Raw genomic sequence first — 20898 nt, 5'->3', positions numbered from 1 at the left:
CTCCGAGGGAATTTGGTACTTCTTCCTTATTCCCTCCAACGCCTTCACGGTCAGTACAGATCTATCCGCCTTAATGTGCCAATGGTCCGGCTCTACCTAACTAATCAGTCTCGCTACTGAAATTATTGTCCTGGGGCGAGCTCGCACCGTTTGACTCACTCCCTCCCCCTCCCTACGCTCCGTACGGTATCGTTCTGCCAGGTCAACCGCGTCATCGTCACCTAGGGGATCAACCCTTGCGGTGGTTGCTTCCTCTTGTGCCATCTCTCTTGTATGTTTGCGAATAGCTTCGGATGCGGGCGCAAGAAAATTCAAAAAAGTGTTACAGGGGTGTATTGTTGGCAACGAAAGAGTTTACACTTGGAATGTCTTGATTTTTTGCAAAAAGGTAGGTAAAGCGAATAATACCAAAGGCCAAAGGCTTGCCTGTATTCCAAGGGTCACAATTAATTTTTGCCAATTTGAAAATTTTCAAAAATCTGCCAAAACTGTCTTTTCAACACCCTATAATGACCTATCGTTTCACTTCTTGCCCAACGCCTACCCTCGCCCACTATGCGCTTCGGCCATGTGTACGCCCACGATCCACTGCCCCTTTCCCCTTCCCTGTCTATTCTATTTCACTTCAAACACATACCATGCCGCCTCTCGAGCCCCGCGCCACATCCCCCACCCTTCGTGGTCGGCCCTCCTCATGATCGGCCCTTCCACTCGGCCACCCTTTGCGGTCGGCCCTCCTCATGATCGGTCCCTCCACTTGGCCACCCTTCATGGTCGGCCCTCCTCATGATCGGCCCTTCCACTCGACCACCCTTCGCAGTCGGCCCCCCTCATGATCGGTCCCTCCACTCGGCCACCCGTTGCGGTCAGCCCGCCTTATGGTCGGCCCTTCCACTCGGCCACCCTTCACGGTCGGCCTGCCTTATGGTCGGCCCTTTCACTTGGCCACCCATCGCGGTCGGCCCGCCTTATGGTCAGCCCTTCCACTCGGCCACCCGTCGCGGTCGACCCGCCTTATGGTCAGTCCTTCCAGTCGGCCACCCTTCGCGGTCGGCCCGCCTTATGGTCGGCCCTTCCACTCAGCCACCCTTCGCGGTCGGCCCTCCTTATGGTTGGCCACTCCTCTCGGTCGACCTTCACCCTGCCGATCTCTCACAACCCTCATTCTCTTAAATATTCCCTTCGTTGGACTAAAGCTGCACTTGGAAATGGGGGACTACTGATATGGGTAAGCCCATAAAGACTATAGCCCACTATGAACAACCCAAGCCTACCACTTAGGGCCCAATACATAATTCAACTGATGAGGCCCAACACAGCTGGAAGTCAACATGGCATGAAGAACCAATGATATTCAGATACGTGGCAGGTAAAGGACAAGCCACATAAGCTGACAAAGATTCTACAAAGTTATTTCCACGGCACATCGTCATTAATGAAGCCCCTTACAACATTTATTGCGACAACCCCTCTCCGTCGGGACAGAACGACTTCACCATGAACAAGGTAAGCTAGAGCATAGACTTTCGGCCATGACGACAGGTCGGAAGGAACAACGAAATGATTACCAGAAGATATAAGCAGACGTCGAAGATAAGAAAAAGGTTAAGCTTTTCCATCTCTAATCTATATACACATCCCATTTCTCTCTCTAACTTGCTCGTCGGAGGGTTCGCTGGAAGACTTCCGTTCCCCGTTGAACTTTTGTGCAGGTCTTCTGGTGGGCTTGGACATTCGGACATAGACTTGAGGAGCGTGGATCAGTTCGACCCGTTCCACTTGGAACAAATTGCATCATCAATTAATTATTTTAGTCCAAAACTCATTTGGCAAACAAGGCATATACGATTAAGGCTAACTTTAGTTAACCGACACCTTATTATTCTTTATGCCTTTTAGTTTTAGGGTTTTTATTTTGGGAGATTTACCAATAAATCCCAAATGTTAAACTTATGAACCAATTGGTCCTAAGGTTATGATCAATTTTTTTAACATTTGGGATTTATTGGTAAATCTCCCTTTTAGGGATTTTTTTTTTCTTAAATTTTTTGGCTAAAAATTCCTCCTTCGGTGGTTTAGTGAAAATGACAATTCAAACTTTTTTAATATCTAAATCCCCTCCAGAAGATATGTATCTTTCATGGAGGACAAATAAATTTAATAACATTTTTTATAAATAATTTTACCCTTACTAACTAATTTTATATTTTAAATTTTAAAATGATGTAATTTTTTACTTATATATTTATTTTTAATAAAATTAGAATTTTTAGAATTCTCTCATCAAGATTTATCAAACAAAATTCATATTGGCTATGAAATTCATATAAAAAAATAATGAAATTTGTTTTACTGTTGAAACTAACGTCAATAGTAAAGTTTTACTTTAATTCACAATAAAAATTGTATTCTGATTTGAGTTTTGTTTGGTGACAATCTATTTATAAATGACATTGGAAGTTTCTCTTGGTCAAAACTCCTTTGTTTATTAATAGTTATAGTGACTATGGTGTTTAGTGATGATGATAGTATTTTACTGTTTAAAAATGAAAATTTTACAGTAAAATTTTACTCTGGGATACAATAAAGAGTAAAGTTTTACTGTTGACGCTAATTTTCATAGTACTTTTAAAAAAAAAAAATTTCATGATCAACATAGATCTTGTTTGATAGATATCGACGAGAGGATTCTAAAAATATTAATTTTATTAAAAGACGATATTTAAATCAAAAGTTATATCATTTCAAAATTTAAAATATTAAATTACTCGCTAAGAATATTTTGGTAATGGTAATGTGTGGTGAACTTTTGAAGGAAATTTTTTTTGTGCTTATTCTTAATATATAATTATTATATTTTAAGGGAGCTTTGACCAAATTTCTTTTATTTTTATTACATTTCTAATAACTAAAAAGACCTATCATCCCCAATTTGAAAATCTAATTTTACATACATGAGATATACGTGTAGATTTACCACAAGTAATTCTATTTTCACATAGAAATTCTTCTCAGTTCACACAATTTTTTTTCTTAATATAATTTTGTCCTAAAATGAAAATACCACAATGTCCTTATCTTCTTCCACACAAACCCTAATTCTAAAATATCACAACCATCCTCCATCACCAACACCATCTCTCTACTCTACCACCCCCTCTCGTCGCTTCTTTCCCCCTCTACCTACGACCACCTTCCTCCATGAACCATACACTCCTACAAGCCTCCAGTCGTGTACCACTCACTTTCAAAGTTGACTATGGAGGTATAGAATGGAAGGGGATGAGCTGGGAGTGGAGATAATGGAGAGCTGAAAGTAGGGACAGTGGCAACAAATAAGGGGTGGTGGATGAAAGAAAAATTAAGGTTTTGAAATTGAATAAGATGGTATTATTGAAATAAAGAGATATATACTGAGAATTTTATTTTTTTGATGTGTACACCAAGAATGTGCTCATTAACTGCGTTCACTGAGAAGAATTGGTGTATAGAAATAATTTTACTCACTTACTACTCACTACTCTGGCCTTCCTCTCCACTTGTGTTTTTATGTTGTTAGGATTAGTTTAGAACTGACCTATAAATGTCACATTTTTTCACTTTTTTTTTAGTTTTGAATTTTTTTAAAAACTCATGTCAATTTTTTTCCTTCCATCCGTTTATTGTACATTAAAAAGTATAAGAGAAAATTACAATTAAAAAAAAATTAGAATTTGACCATTGTAACAAAATAAACTTTGAGTTTTAAATTTTATCAATTTAAATCTTAATTTTTTGATTTGTTTTTAATCTAAACTATCAGTTTATTTTCATTAAGTAAAATCGATGGAAAAATTATATTTTAATCATTAAACTCAATAGGGTCATTTTTTGATAAATCCTTTTTCTAAGTGTTTTATTCTATCTAATTCATCTTCTTTTTTAGTATTTCATTAGGTCCTGTTTAATGTAATATTACCAAGCCATACTTCTAATTGTTTTGTACATGTTTCCATTTTTAAACTAATATACAGTAAAAAATAACAATATAGTCCCTCATTTTATGGAGAAAATCTCTCCCTCATTCTAAGGAGAAAATCTCTTCTTCATTTCATGGAGAAAATCTCAAATTATGAACTTTCAACTTTTTTATAATGTGAAAGTTTTAAAAATAACGCAAAAAAAATTTGAATGAAAATCAAAATACAATGTGAATATTTACAGTAAATAACAAACAATGCAACTAACTTTCAAAAAAACAAAATGCATACTAAAGTACAATATAAATGTTCACAATAAACAACAAACATATAACTAATCTTTGAAAAAACAAAACTAATACCAAAATACAATGTGAATGTTCACAGTTTACAATTAACATACAACTAGTCTTAAAAAAATAAACTCATACAAATGTGAAAATTTACACTGCCGCATGAAACCATAAAACAAAATTGAAAAAAAGTGAAATTCGACTATTTTGATTGTTCAATGGTAACAAAAATGATTGTTTAACCAACAAGGATAGTAACAAAAATAACAAACATACAACTAATTTTCGAAAAAATAAAACTCATACCAAAATACAATATCATTGTTCACAATTTACAATTAACACTCAACTAGCCTTAAAAAAAATAAACTCATACCAATGTGAACATTTATATTTAACGTGAAAATATAAAACAAAACTGAAAAAAGTGAAAATCAACTATTTCGATTGTTTAATGGTAACAAAAATGATTGTTCATCCAACAAGCATAGTAATAAAAACAACAAACATACAACTAACTTTCGAATTTTTTTCAAAAAAACTCATTCCAAAATATAATATGAATGTTCACAAGTTACAATTAACATTCAACTAGTCTTAAAAAAACTAAATTCATACTAATGTGAACATTTACACTGCAACATGAAAACATGAAGCAAAATTGAAAGAAAAAAAATTGACTATTCCGATTGTTTAATGGAAACAAAAAATGATTTTTCAAACAACAAGTATAGTAACAAATAATATACAAAAAATCATCAAATAATATATAAAAAATCATCAAATAGTTCATATACATTGACACACCTTTTTAGAAAAATCTGTGAATAATCAATGCCAGTATAATACTGGTGAATAAAGTACAAAATACCGGTGGCTACACAAATCGACGAAGGGGCTAAGATTTATGTGTAACAGTGGCAAAAAAAATGATTCTTCATCTCCGATTTACCATCATCTCTGTTGTGAGTCCATCATCTTCTCTATTCAATCTACAACTGACATTTTATTCCAAATGTTCTTCCATGACAAGACCTTAATGCAAAATAATGGCAAAGGAAGATCCTTGATTAAGTGAATCCCTCACATTGAGGTATAGAAAATACTAATAATCTTCCATATTCTATATACAATGTTTCATATATACTACAAATAAAATATATCTAATAATTGATATTCTCTCTCCTAGATATATGGTATAATATATATATATATATTATAATAAAAATCTATAACGGTGAAGGGGCAAAATATAAACGGGTTGGATCCAAGCCTTGGACCGGTCCAATCCACTAAGCTCAAACCCAAGTCGACTAGACGAATGTGTGGGCTAACCAGTTAAGCCCATATCCATGAAGAATGATCTTCCCAAGTCCTCAAGCACTTGGGCCCAACACACAGTGGAAAGGCTAGTCCAGCTGCAATGCTGGGCTGAGCTGCTAGACTTGATCCATGGACCAAATTGATGGATTGAACCCATCATCAGAACCATAGTGGGTCGAGCCCACACAAAGATATGTAAAAGGGCCAGCCCATCTTAGCAAACAATCTTATAGAAGGCTGAGTCGGGGCATATCGGTACCAAGCTAAGGGAACTCCTCAGAGAAACGTAGAAGTTGTGAACACATGAATAAGCAGGCTACCACCTTAACTGGTCCCCCATCCTAGAATCACAGAAACAGTTAGCAAAGGGAATGTAATCTGTTATATGCATGGTTACAATGGGCACATGTATCCATGATCAACTACCTTATGGTCTTCTATCTTGAGCAATGCTAAGGGAAGACTTGAGGCACCAAAACTCTATGAAACCATCTTGGGCAACAAGCAAATTACTTTATATAAGCCATACTCTATTCACATGGAAAAGTAATTGAACTTGAACTAACTCACTCTATCTCTGCTTAAACACTCTTTCTTTCCCTCTCTTTCTACCCCCAGAAAAAGTCCACCATCTTCTCTAATCACTTATTCCCACGCTGGAAGGGTTTTCCGGCCAACCTTGGCTTGGAAGCTCTAATGGTGTTCTATGTTGCAGGTCCCCAGTTCCTGGATAATCTACTCCAGCTGTGGAGCTCCAATCCACTTTTATCTAGTGCAGGATTCAACACACACAATTGGTGCAGTGAGCATGGATTCTTCATTTCTAAGTTCTATATCTGATTCTAGTAATGCAAACTGAGGACATTCCTCCATCTGCATCAACTCCGCCAATGAAGAAGACGAATGATAAAGGCCTAGCACTACTGATGGTTTTAGAGGAACAGACCAGAAATAACAATCAAACTCCAGATTCTGTTGAGCACCGTTGATGGCTCCTCCCACCATTTCATGTTGGAGAAGGATTATAAAGATCGTATTATCGATTCTATAGGGATAGAAATATAAGAACTGAAGGCACAACTTAAGAAAATGATAGACAACCTGATGGAGAAAAGGATCGACACAAAACCTTCTCGTTTGTGCCAGAGAAGTCCATCCTTGGAACCACCAGTGAAGGAAGTCCCTGGAAATGGTTCTAGGTAGTGAAATCAGCTAATTTCGGTACAAAGTGAAGTAACGAGGAGCCACACCCTTGGTTCACTCAAAAAGAGGGCTAAAAGGAAAAAAATGGTCAGCCAGTAGACAGAGTACCCTATTCGTCCTCAAGATCTCCGTGCCTTGGTTGATCAAAAATAAAGAAAATGAGCAACGATGGGAACTAGAGGCACAATATCTCAATCGTACTGTTCATCAGAGGGAGCACTGAGCACTGGATCATCTCTTCTCTTCTCCTTTCTTTCTAGAAATTGAAGCTTTGGAACCCTCTAAGAAGTTTACTCCGTCGACGTTCACACCGTATGACAGGAAGTCAGATCCACTCACACGTATAAACCACTATCAACAGATGATGTCACTGTGGAGCTAAAACGATGCACTGATGTGCAAGGTCTTTCCATCCAGCCTAGGAGAGTCCAGACTCCAATGGTTCAATCTTCTCTCTACTAGATTAATCTATGACTGGAAACAGCTCTCAGAAGAATTTTTGGCTAGATTCGTTTCTAACACCAAAATCTTGAAGGAACTGGACACCTTGTTTAGCCTCTGGAAGGAAAAGAAGAAAACACTATGTAACTATGCAAGGAGATACTGGGAAGAGTACAATGAATTGGAAGAGAATGTTTGTAGCGAGCAGATGACAGTGATGCCTTTCAAGCACGGTTTGCATCTAGAAAGCAAGTTGAGATAGTCGCTTACTAAGCGCCTAACCATTACCCTAAAGGATTTACGAGCCAGGATTGAATAGTACGCTCATCTTGACGATGATCAGATTCTTATTGAAGTAACGTCGACCGAACAACCGAACTGCAGGAACCAACAAAGAGCATATAAAAAAACACCCCATGAAGTTGTAGTAAATGAGGTAGACAAATCCAAGTCTTATGAAGCAATCATTACAGTGTTCAAAGAACCCATTTACCACCTTATGGAGAAAATCAAGAAGGAACCATACTTTGTTTGGGCACCGAAGATGTTAGGATATCCAGCTCGGTGCAACTAGAAGCTAAGGTGTACTTATCACTAGGATATGAGGCGTATGACTCAGAACTGCAAAGCGTTGAAGCAGCATTTGGAGGATTTGGTAGCAGTTGGGCACCTCCAGAAGCATGTTGATCTAAACAAAATCATATCTGAACAAGGGAACCCACCGCCGCAGTAGAATGCAAAGCAATCTCCTCGACTGGTCATCAATGTGATCCATGGGACGACCAGTCTTGAGCGAGAGGAAGTACTGTTTCAGCAAGTGATATTGATCAGACCAGTGCCAAAAAAGGTTAGAGCAGAACCTAAATCTCCTTTATGTAATGTTTCTTTTACTGCGAAAGACTTAGAAGGAATTCAACATCCACAAACTGATTACTGTTAGGATTAGAAAACAATTTGATGTGAAATGAGTCCTAGTGGATCAAGGTAGTGCTGCAGATGTCCTGTATTGTTCAAGAATCTTGGTCTTACTGAGCAGAATCTCAACTCAACAACTGCACCACTGGCTGGCTTCAATTTCCAAACCGAATGGCCACTTGGTGGAATAACATTACCTGTTGCAACTGGGACAAGGACTCTTCAGATAGAATTTTTGGTTGTGAACTCTCCATCCTTTTACAACGTCATCCTCGGCCGACCCTGGATTCATCAGATGGAAGTAGTCCCTTTGACCTATCACCAGCTCATGTGCTTCCTGATGGAGCACTTAGTAGAGTAGATCAAGGAGGACCACGTTACAGCAAAGGATTATTTCTTGGCTACCATGAAGATCAAACAGCTCTGTAATTAGGTCTAGACAGTCTAGTTAGCAGATTAGCCAGTACTAAAAGATGTTGGAAGAACTCCAGCTGAAAAGATGGAAGAAGAACTGGAAAAAGTTTTGATGGAAGAAGGCAACCCTGAGAAATACTTTCTTATCGGTACCTCGTTTCGCACTGATGAGAAACTTCAGTTGCTGGATTTGTTAAGGGAAAAAATAGAAGTATTCGCATGGTTGGCCTACGACACTCATGGCTTGGATCCTGAATTTGTCTGCCACAAACTCAATGTCAATCCTTCAACTCGGCCAGTCGTGCAAAAGAGCAGAAGATCCTCAGTTGAGCATACAGAAGCAGTGATTGTGGAGGTGGATAAGCTCCTAGCAGCAATGGTTGTCTAATATAGTTGTAGTGAAGAATAAGAATGGCAAATGAGAGTTTATGTCGATTTTACCTGCCTCAACAAAGCTTGTCTGAGAGACAGCTTTCTCTTACTGCGTATAGATCAGCTCGTCGATTCAACAGCTGAACATGAGTGGATAAGTTTCTTGGACGCCTACAGTTGTTACCACCAGATACATCTATTTGTCCCAGACCAAGAGAAAACAACGTTTTTCACTCCTAGAGGCACCTACTGTTATAAGGTAATGTCGTTTGACTTTAAAAATGCCGAAGCAACTTACCAAGGGATGGTGACCCGAATAGTCAAGGATCAGTTCAGACGGACTATGAAAGCATATATAGATGACATGGTAGTCAAAAGTTGGCTCGTAACAAACCACATTGCCGATCTAAATGAAGTTTTCAGCATCTTGAAAACCCATTAACTTTGCCTCAATGCCTTGAATTGCACTTACGAGGTAAGAACAAAGAACTTCTTGGGTTAAATTGTTACTCGTAGAGGAATCGAAGCAAACCTGGATCAAATTAAAGCAATAGAAGAGATAGAAATACAGAAGAAGGCCAAGGAACTTCAGAAATTGGTTGGAATGGCGGTAGCGCTGAACCGGTTAATCAGTGGGTTGTTAGACCGAATGAAGCCTTTCTTTCAACTCTTGAGGAAAAGGGCTACGTTCGAATGGGGGCTCGAGTGCATCGAGGCATTGCAGGACCTCGAAAAGTACCTCAGTACGCCACCTCTTCTTGCCAATCTGGAACCAAGGGAAGAACTATACCTGTATTTGGCAGTTTCAGACCATGCTGTAAGCACAGTACTAATTCACGAAGTAGAAAAAGAACAGAGGCCAATGTACTACATCAACAAAACTCTCCTGGACGCCGAGACACAGTACCTACCATTGGTGAAATTGTTTTATGCTCTACTTATTGTATCAAGGAAGCTGCAACACTACTTCTGAGGCCATACTATCAATGTTCTTTCTGAGTTCCCGCTCAGATCTGTCTTTGGCCGAGCCAATTTCTCAGGTTGAATGGTGAAATGGACAGTTGAGCTTGGTGAGTTTGACATTTGATAGTAGCCCAGAATAACAATCAAGGCTCATGTCTTGGCAAATTTTGTCATCGAATTCACCCCCACCCTGAGCACCGTACATCCAAACACTAGCTTAGTACTGGTGCCATGAACCATCGAGCTGGGAAAACAAAGTGTTTTAGAAGCATGAAAACTCTTCATTGGAGACATCTGGAAACTCTATGTTGATGGATCATCCAATAATCGAGGCTCAGGGGCAGGGGTAGTACAGATCTTTCTGAAAGGATTCATCTTGGAACAAGCTCTGAAGCTTAGATGGAAAGCCTCTAACAACGAGGTGGACTACGAAGCACTACTGGCTGGTTTGTGCAGTGTTGAGCACTTCAACGCAGATAAGCTCCTGGTTTTTAGTGATTCTCAGCTAGTTGGCAACCAACTCACTGGGATCTACGAAGTAAGAGACGAAAAAATGACCATGTATGCAGACAAGACTAGAGATCTAATCAAGAAATTTCAATCTATACGAGTGAACGAATCAGTCAAGATATAAACAACCATGCTGATGCTCTAGCCTACCTTGACTCATCAGTAGATACAAAAGATGCTAGAAAGATTTGGGTTCTGTTCGTGCTAAAAATGAGCATTGCGTCTCCAGATTCGATCCTCTGTACAAACTTAGGACTGAGCTGGATGGACCCAATGTTTGTTTTTCTAAGATCTGGCACTCTTCCCGAAGACAAGAAAGAGGTTAACAAAGTCCAACATCAATAAGCTTGGTTCTGGATCTAACCATCTAGGAATCTATACCAATGCTCCTACCTTGGTCCCTATCCACTATGTGTGCGTCCAAATCTAGTCGAGAATGTTCTCTATGAAATTCACAATGGGATTGTGGAAGCCACATTAGTGAAAGGTCATTGGCGCACCGTGCCCTAACTCATGGGTACTGGTGGCCACAGATACAGAGAGACTTAGTAGTATGTTAAAAGATGTGACAAATGCCAGAGGTTCACTCCTCTAATCCATCAACCAACCAAAGCTCTCACTTCACTCACCAGTCTTTGGCCCTTCGCTCAGTGGGGCTTGGAAATCATTGGACCTCTAGCGTGGGGGACTAGGAACAGAAGGTTCTTTGTCGCTGCAATCAACTATTTCATGACGAGGATGAAGGTGGAAGCACTGATAAGTATCAAGGAAGCATACACAAAGTGGTTCGTCATGAGGAATGTCGTGGTCTGTTTCGACATCCCAAGGGTACTAATTGCAGATAATAGAACACAGTTTGCCGGGAAATTTTTTAGGAAGTTCTATGCCGATCTCAGGATCGAATATCAAAACTCATTTCCAAGCTACCCACAGAGTAATTGACAGGCAGAGTCATCAAACAAGACCATCATTAATGGCGTAAAGAAGCAGTTTGAAAGTGCAAAAGGGAAAATGAGTTGAAGAGTTACCCCATGTGTTGTAGGCCTACCGGGTGATGGCACGGCGCTCAACTTGGAAGACTCTTTATTCCCTGACCTACGGAATGAAGGATGTTATTCCATTAGAAGTTGGTCTCCCAACCATATGGTTAGAACTATTTGAAAATATAAGTAACGAAGAAGCTATCACTCAAGCATTGGACATGGCAGAAGAACAAAGAGAAGCATCATTGATCAAACTTGCAGCCTATCAGCAGTAACTCATCAAGAGTTTCAACAAGAAAGTCCTCCCAAGACAGTTCACACCTGGTGAATTCGTTCTAAGAAAAGTTATGGACCATAAAAGGGTGCTGGCGAACGGAAGTTAGGTCCCAATTGGGAAGGGCCTTACAAGGTTATAGTCGTTGCCGAAAATGGAGCATACTATCTGGAAGATCTCAAGGGCAAAGCCATACCTCAGCCCTGGAATGTAGCAAATCTCAAGAAGTATTATTAGTAATCTATCTTCCTAAATCTCTATCGAAGTGTAAAGAAATTTCTCCTTTGATTAATGGAAAAAATCTCTGTTTCCTTGAACTTTTGTTTCTAGCACCTGTACAGCCTTAAGGCCAGAACTGATTGATAACCAACACAACCTTTTAAAATCCAAATTCTTGGGGCGTAGTTCAAACTAGAAATGGTTTGGATTAAGGCAGAGTTAGCAATAACACTCGAAATAAACTTCATTGGGAATGAACAGATTTTTAGCAGAGTCAAGGAATGACATTCGAAATTGGCTTTGGTTTTAATTGAACAGAATTAGCTTTGGAATGACTGAACGCATTTATGTTTAGATTGCACTAAAACAGTAGAATTGTTTGGTGGAATTATATTTGGCAACCAAATGGAACTGAGGCAAGTGGAATTGCTTGGTGAAAACATCACTAACGAATTAGTTTCAAGACGACAGAACGGAATTAACTTCGGAACGACCAAACGCATTTATCTTTGGTTTGCACTCAAACATGTCAAGTGGAATTGGTTGGTGGAATTATGTTTGGAAAGCAAATGGAACTTAGCCAAGTGGAATTGCTTGGTGGAAACAGAACTAAGAAATTTTTTAAACATGATTATTTCTTTTCATAAAATCACAGGATTTTCAAAGTCACAAATGACTTTCTCTTAAGTACAACTACATCAAAATTCAACACTTCAGTTCTGCTTCATACAAACAAAGTCGGAACAGACTTGGATAATTCTTTCAAGAGCATACTTTTAGCACTGGCCTTACTCAGCTCTAGATGAGGGCAAACAATTGTGCTTTTCAAAACCAACCTGAACTTTAGTAAGACACTCCTTTATGACTTGTTACATTCAAGTGCACTCATGCAATCAAAATTGGAACAGACTTAGGCAATTCTCTCAAAGAGCAAGATCTACGGTGCAAGTCTTACTTAACTCTTTGTGGTGGTAAACAATTGTTTTTCAGAACCAACCTGGACCTAAATAAGACACTCTTCTTCAATTATAATACAAGCATAGCTATGCAGTATATCATATCACCAGATCGAGCAGCTATTTGGCTTGATAGCCCCAACAGTGCTTGGCCGGGGGCAAACAGTACAAATAATACTCAGATTTAAAATCAAAAAAGTATTAGATTGCAAAATCAAGAGAAAATATTATCATCAAACAAAGGCATAACTGGCCTCACAAACATCATCAAAAAAGAAAAAATTGTCTTAGCGATCATAGGGGGCAACTCGTCAAGAAGACCGAGCTCTAGTGCAGCAAAAAACAAAAAAAAAAAGAAAAAGAAAAAAACAAAATATAAAAAATTGAAATTGTCTCAAGGATTACTTCAACTTTCATTACAAGGAGGAATCTCAAAGGCTGGGTTCATAGTCTTGTCCGAATCACCTTTGAGGGGAGAAGTAGAGGCAACACCAATGTCTTGAGGGACAGGAACCTCCTTAGCCACCTCCTCTACAATACCAACCTTTGGGTCCTACATTCTTCAGCACCAACACTTAGGGAGATCTTCGATTAAGGAGTTGCGGGAGTTGTAGCATCTTTCAGGCTTGAGAATTTGGAAGGAGTAGGAATGTCTTGAAACAGAGGGGATTCTTTAGAAACCTTGGCAGTAGTAAGGGTAATCATCCATCCTTTGAAAAAGAGCTTGTCGCCTAGAACCAACACCTTCTCCTTATAAGCTGCACCAACTTCATCACAACCTTGTTGCTAGTACCTGGCTTCCAAAGTTGAGCGCTCGGCAGCCATCACAGCAATAACAGCCTCCAACTCGGCAACCTTTTCCTCAAGTTTGGCTTAGGTATTAACAATAGACTCCTTAGACGTTTTAGCAGAAGCAACAACCTTATTCAATCAAAAGACCTCCTTCTCTGCAGCTCTACAGTCCTCCTTTTCGACCTCCAAATTCACCATCAGCCTCTCAGAACCCATCGCGGCCTCCAGTATGGCCTTCGCCAATGCCTCAGTACAGGTAATAGATAGGTGCAGCCTCTGAATACACTATAACAACGAAAGACATTAAGGAAAGAAAATGGTACAGACAGGAAAGAACAAAAAGAATTATTAAGGCACTTACAGCAGTCATCATTTGCAAGGTTCCCTTCAAAGTGGGAATGTCACGGGGTCCAATGCGGTCTGCCATATCCACTGGCAGCAACAGAGTCTTGGTCAAGTCAAAAGCAAGTCCTTCAGTTGCAACAAAGGAGTCAGAAGTCAAAATGGGCCTACCCTGGTGTAGCATGGGTGGTTTCTGCTGTTCAAAGGATTCATCAACGACAGGCTCCCTAAAAGCCTCACCAATCTTAGCCTTACCGATTTCTCTTCTTTTCTTCTTTACTCTTTCAGCAATTAGGGCGTTGGATTCAAGAACATCAACAGAAAGGCTAGTAGTCCCCATCTCTAATTTTACTTCTGAGAGAGAACTTTATATCTAAATTGGGCCGAGCTGAGTAGTGGGCTGTTGTGGGCCACGGTAAGAAGGGCTGAGTATAAAGGCCTTGGAGTTAGCCCGGCCAAAGATAGCCTTAGAGTTAGCCCGGTCCAAGATGGCATTCAAGATAGTCTGGTCCAAGAGAGTTTGCAGTTAGCTTGGTTGCCACGCTCAGAGTTAGACCGGTCATGGTGTATTATTGTTAGCTCGGTCAGAACCTTGCTATTAGTTAGCTCAGTCTAAGCACACCATGGTTTGTACAGGGGAAACCGAGGTTAGAGCAGTGAAAGGAAGAACCAAACTATGCATAGTTTGGTCTATTCTGCGGCTTAGCATGGCCATGCTTACCTCGGTCATATTGGAATCCGACCATGGTAAAACCATCTCACTTGGTTTAAGCAGTGAGGGGGGTGTTGAAGGATAAACATTATCTTTCAGGAGTATGACTCCTAGGAGGACTCTACATGGAGGAGTAAAAGACCTACTAGGCTTGTGCCACACGGAACCTATAAAAGCTCACAACATCACCTATAGAGAGGTAACACAACCTTGATTCTCGAATACGCAGGGCTTTTGTCTATTTGTCTATTTCGCTGACTTAGGCATCGGAGAGGCATCCGGCACATACCCGCTGACTAGCTCACGTTTGTGTTTTCAGGGAGTAAAGCGACGACGTACGGAGGAGCGCAGACTTGATCAACAGGATTATACGAGAAGGTTTATTTCTTTCCCATACAATTGGCGCCGTCTGTGGGAATACCAGACAAAGAACAAAACCTCTTGATCAAGTTTTCCTCGCTAATTGAATGGCACACAATGAAGATTTGTCACAGTCCACCATTGACGGACAAACCCCAGAGGGGGGTGGGAGGCGCGAAGGATTGCCCTCTATTCCTCCCATGGCGGACTTAGAGCCCCAGCGACAGAATCCCTAGAGGGATAAAAGGGGGAGGCGAAACAACAACCCCCGTCACTCTCGCTCACAAAGTCCTGAAAGGCAAAGGTGAAGAATCGACCCTCAAGCTCTGGAGGATCGTGTAAAAGAGCAAGATGAACTAATAAGGAAGATAGCGGCGAACATGGAGGCCATGAAGCGCCAAATCAAGGGAAAAGGGGTGGCGACAGGAGAGGGGCGCAAAGGCAATACGCCTCCTCGCCACTCAGAAGATCGTGGTAGGTATACCACGCCATCGTAAGCAGAGAGTAAAAGCCTCGGGACAGGCGACACTCAATCAAGGACCTCTAGAACTCGTTACTCTAGGTCTGAGAGAATGAGATCATTGAGGTCTTACACTGAGGGAAGTACCTATCGGTCCTCACATACGCACCAAACATCATCCAGGCAAATGGAGTTGCCTAGATCGTCCGACTTACGGACTGTGCTTGAAGAAAGGGCGCGACAGAAGGAGGACGCCAGGGCACGCGGCCCGCACAGAGTTTCAGCCCTTCAGCGGTTGGCTCCTCGGATGCATGGAAGCGTCGAGGTTGGAATGCCAATACCGCACCTTGCCTACGAACCAACAGATAAAGTGTTGGCAAGATTACATAGCTCGCCGTTCGTTCCAGCGATTGAGAACGCACCATTACCCTTAGGCTTCATCCAGCCTAAATTTACCACGTATGAAGGGAAGACAGACCCTTACATGCACCTAAGCCACTTTCGCCAGGTCATGGCGGTATACCGGCAGAATGAAGCTTTAATGTGCATCCTATTCCCATCCAGCCTTGGCAACCTAGGTTTAACCTGGTTCGAAAGGCTACCAGAAGGCTATGCCTTCTGGGCACAATTAGCGGAGGCGTTCGTGACGAGATTCAGAACGAACACCAAGATGCCAGTGGAGATTGATCAGCTACTCTCCATCGACATGGGCGACAAAGAAACACTGAGGTCCTACAACAGTCGCTACTGGGAGACGTTCAACTAGATAGGGGACTGCCCCACCAATCTCGCCATCGCACAATACAAAAGAGGAATTCCAGTCAAAAACAGATTGAGGGATTCGATTACAATGACTCCACCCCTCACGATGGAAGCCTTGATGGAGATAGTGCACCAACATATTCGGGTGGAGGAGGATAGTGCCCGTGCCAAAGCAAAATCTAGTGCAACAGCAACACCACACAAGAAGACTACAGTAAAGGTCAATACGGTAGAACGTCAAAACAAAAATAGACGAGGCAGGCGAGACAACGAAGAGGACCGAGATAAAAGATGGTTGAGAGTCTACACTGCCATTACCATGGTATTCAAGAAACCAATCTACCAAATTCTCAGTGAGATACGCGATGAACCTTTCGTCAAATGGCTAGCTAAATTGGGAGAGGCACAGAAGGACTACGACGAAAGATCTCGGTGCACCTTCTATAAAGAAAAGGGGCACCGCACTGAAAACTGCACGCCATTAAGACAGCATCTGGAGGAGTTAATGGCGTAGGTCACTTAGACTGGTACATAGAATGAGGGATGCAGCCAGCCCCCCAAAGCAACGACCACCCAGACGAAACACCGAACGACGCCCCACCTCAAGGCGTGATAAACATAATGCATGAAGTATTCGAGCCTGAGCGAGTATGTGAGCTCAGGGGCATGATAAAGAAGGCTGAGCACTTAAGGGAGGTATTAAGTGCACAGGCCACCATTAAAAAGGAAAAAAACAGAAGCCACGAACGTCATATCTTTTTCAGATAGAGACTTGGCAAGGATATACTTCCCTCACAATGATGCACTGGTCATCACTCTCCGAGTCAAGGATTTTGACGTCAAGCGGATTTTGATTGACCAAGGGAGCTCATGTGAGATAATGTACTACGACACCTTCAAACAACTGAAATTGGAGGACAAAGACTTGGCACCAGTTGTGTCCCCCCTGATCGGATTCAACTCAATGCCAGAGTGGCCAGTCAACAAGATTATCCTTCCAATCTGGGCAGGAAGCGTGATAAAACAAGTGAAATTTTGGGTGTTGAAGGTCCCTTCCACTTACAACATAATCTTGGGAAGAACATGGCTGCATGCCATGTGAGCGGTAGCTTCATCCTACCATCAAGTAATGCGATTCCCCAACGAAATCGGGGTAATTGAAAAGGTCTTTGGAGACCAAATTATGTCCAAGCAATGCTTTGTCACGGTTAATGGCAGCCGCACTGCCAAGGGATACGTTCATTCGGTGGAAGAACCTGAGAGCAATGAACTGTTCGCAGATGTCGGCAAAGCAGCTGATTAAAAAGCGGTGACTTGGTAGAGGTAAGAATAGATGAAAAGAACTCGGATAAGTTCTTTTTGCTCGGTTCGTCGTTGTCCAGCACTGAGAGATTAGAGGTCTTAGAATTCTTGACCTCTAACATCGAAGTGTTCGCCTAGACACCCTACGACATGCCAGGCATTGATCCAAACTTCATCTATCACCAACTCAATGTCCACCCATCCGCCAGACCAATCATTCAGCGCACTCGCAGATTGGCACTACACCACGCCGAGATAGTGGCGGAAGAAGTGGGAAATCTGCTAGAGGCAGGAGCTATCAGAGAGGTGCACTACCCCAGATGGATTTCCAACACAGTCGTAGTGCCAAAGAAAAATGACAAATGGCGTGTCTGCATTGACTATAAGACGGTCAACAAAGCATGCCCAAAGGACTGCTTCCCCTACCACAGATAGATCAACTGGTGGACCTAACGGCGGGGCACAACCGACTTAGCTTTCTTGATGCGTACAGAGGCTACTATCAGATCGCCATGTACAAACCAGACTAGGAGGTCACGTCCTTTACAACTCCAAGAGGACTATACTGCTACAAGGTCATGCCGTTTGGCCTAAAGAATGCAGGGGCAACATTCGAAAGGATGGTCACCAAGATGTTTGAACCATTGTTAGGCAGAACAATGGAAGCTTACATCGACGACATGGTGGTCAAGAGCAAGGATGAGAATGACCATCTCAAGGACCTAGGTGAGATGTTTCAGATCCTTAAGAAGCATAAGTTACACCTCAATGCGTCTAAGTGTGCGTTCGGAGTGGGATCTGGCAAATTCCTAGGCTTCTTGGTGACCAACCGGGGTATAAAAGTAGACCCCTCTCAGATCAAAGCAATTCAGGATCTGGAGAGGCCAAAAACAGTAAAAAAAGTGCAGCGTCTCACTGGCAAAACAGCTGCACTCAACCGATTCATAAGCCGATCGTCAGACAGACTACGACCATTTTTTCAAGCATTAAAAGCCAAGTTCGAGTGGGACGAAGAATGCGACCGCGCTCTGGAAAGCTTGAAAGAATACATGTCTTCTCCACCACTGCTTGTCACCCCAATACTTGGAGAGGAACTCTTCCTCTAGCTGGCAGTCTCTCAGCACACAATTAGCGCAATGTTGGTCCGTGCGGAAGGAATCCAACATCTGCCCATCTTTTATGTCAACAAGACATTGCTGGGCGCCGAAACAAGGTACTTGCCATTGGAAAAACTGGCCTTGGCCTTGATGATGGCCTCAAGGAAGTTGTCACACTACTTTCATGCCCACACCATAGTCGTCCTCACAGCTTTCCCATTAAAAGCTTTGTTTGAGAGGGCGAACTTTTCTGGGCGAATCTTGAAGTGGGAAGTAGAGTTGGGACAATTCGACATCAAGTTTTAACCCAGAACCGCGATAAAGGCCCAAGCTTTGGCAGACTTTGTCGCAGAATTCACCCCAGGAAGTCATCATATCTGCCTAGTCGACCTGACTGACACAACCGAACTAGGGATAGAAGTTAACGCCGGAATAGCGTAACCCCTAGTGCAAAATACTCAGTCAAACCCCAAGGCAGACCAGAGTAAAGAAAGCAAGGAAGAAGCGAACCATGCTACACCAAGCCAAGACTCACCAACAAATAAAGACTTGATACAATCAGATAGCGAGGGGCAGACAGCAAGCATGGACCTTGAAGAAGACACCAGCAACATTCTTGACCCCACGGCATCATCTGACCCCTCCACTTGCTGGAAGTTGTTCGTTGGAGAGATGTGGAAGCTCTTCATAGATAGAGCATCCAACCGGCACGGCGCAGGACTTGGCATAGTCCTCATCTTACCAGACAGCCTAGTTATGGAGCAAGCTGTCAACCATGGCTTCCCAGCATCAAATAACGAAGCAGAGTATGAAGCGCTTCTTGCAGGTCTCAAATTAGCATTCTACATGAAGGCCACCGAGCTAATGGTTTATAGTGACTCACAACTGGTGGTAAACCAAATTTCAGGCGACTACGAAGCAAAGGATGACGGGATGGCTAAGTACCAAGACTTAGTTAGAAAAGAGATCAAGAAATTTGAAGTAGTAAGGATAGAACAGATTGGCAGGGAGGAAAACAGTAGAGCAGACGAACTAGCAGGCTTTGCTTCAATGGCAAATACATCCATCCCTCATCCACTGCTAATCGACTACCTACCAAGACCAAGCATTGAAGACCCCGAAGGAGAAAAGGTATGTTGCGCCGAACTAGGCCCCTCATGGATGGATCCCATCATAATGTTCTTAAAAGACGGCATCCTACCGGAAGAAAAGAAAGAAGCCAATAAAATTAGAGCGAAGTCACAGCGATTTTGGCTCTCCCCATCTATGGTATTGTACAAGAAGTCATTCACAGGACCTTATCTAAAATGTGTCCACCCCAGCAAAGTGGAAGCATTCTTGTTCGAGATACACGAAGGCGTATGCGGAAGTCACCAAGGAGGAAGATCGTTAGCTTACAGAGCCATTTCGCAAGGATACTGGTGGCCATACATGTAAGCAGACTCAGAGAAGTATGTGAAGAAATGCGAGAAATGTCAGAAGTTCGCACACCAAATACATTAGCCAGCCAGAGGGCTCCTACCACTAACTAGCCCATGGCCCTTCGTAATGTGGGGCTTGGACATAGTAGGACCACTTGCAACAGCACCCGAAAACAGGAAGTTCTTTCTCGCAGCAACAGACTATTTCATAAAGTGGGTGGAAGCAGAAGCATTGGCATCAATCAAGGAAAAAGATGTGAAGAAGTTCGTCTGGCAGAATATCGTTACTCGGTTCAGCATACCTAAAGCCCTGATATCTGACAACGACACTCAGTTTGATAGCAGAATCTTTAGAGGCTTTTGTGAAGAATAGAAGATAGAGTTCTACAATTCTACACCGGCATATCCCCAAGAAAATGGCCAAGCAGAAGCATCAAACAAGGTTGTCTTGGATGGATTGAAGAAGAGGTTAAAAAAAGCAAAAAGCAAGTGGGCTGAGAAACTGCCTCATGTTCTGTGGGCTTACCGTACCACACCTCGGCGATCAACTAGAGAGACACCATTCTCTTTAGCCTATGGCATGGAGGCAGTAATCCCACTGGAAGTTGGCCTCCCCACAATTAGAAGTGAAAATTTTGATCCAGACTTAAATAGAGAGGCCATAGCATTAGAACTTGACCTTGTAGAAGAAAGAAGAGAAAGAGTACTAGTTCACATCGCTTCATACCAGCAAGAGTTATCCAGAAAGTATAACAAGACAGTGCACCCAAGGCAATTCAAGATTGGAGATTGGGTACTGCGCAAAGTAATGGGAAACACCGTGGT

This window comes from Camellia sinensis, chromosome 5, assembly GCF_055761805.1.
Source record: "Camellia sinensis isolate YWXY chromosome 5, ASM5576180v1, whole genome shotgun sequence".
Taxonomy (NCBI): Eukaryota; Viridiplantae; Streptophyta; class Magnoliopsida; order Ericales; family Theaceae; genus Camellia; species Camellia sinensis.
The sequence above is the reverse complement of the archived record's forward strand: the minus strand, read 5'-3'. Positions refer to the sequence as shown.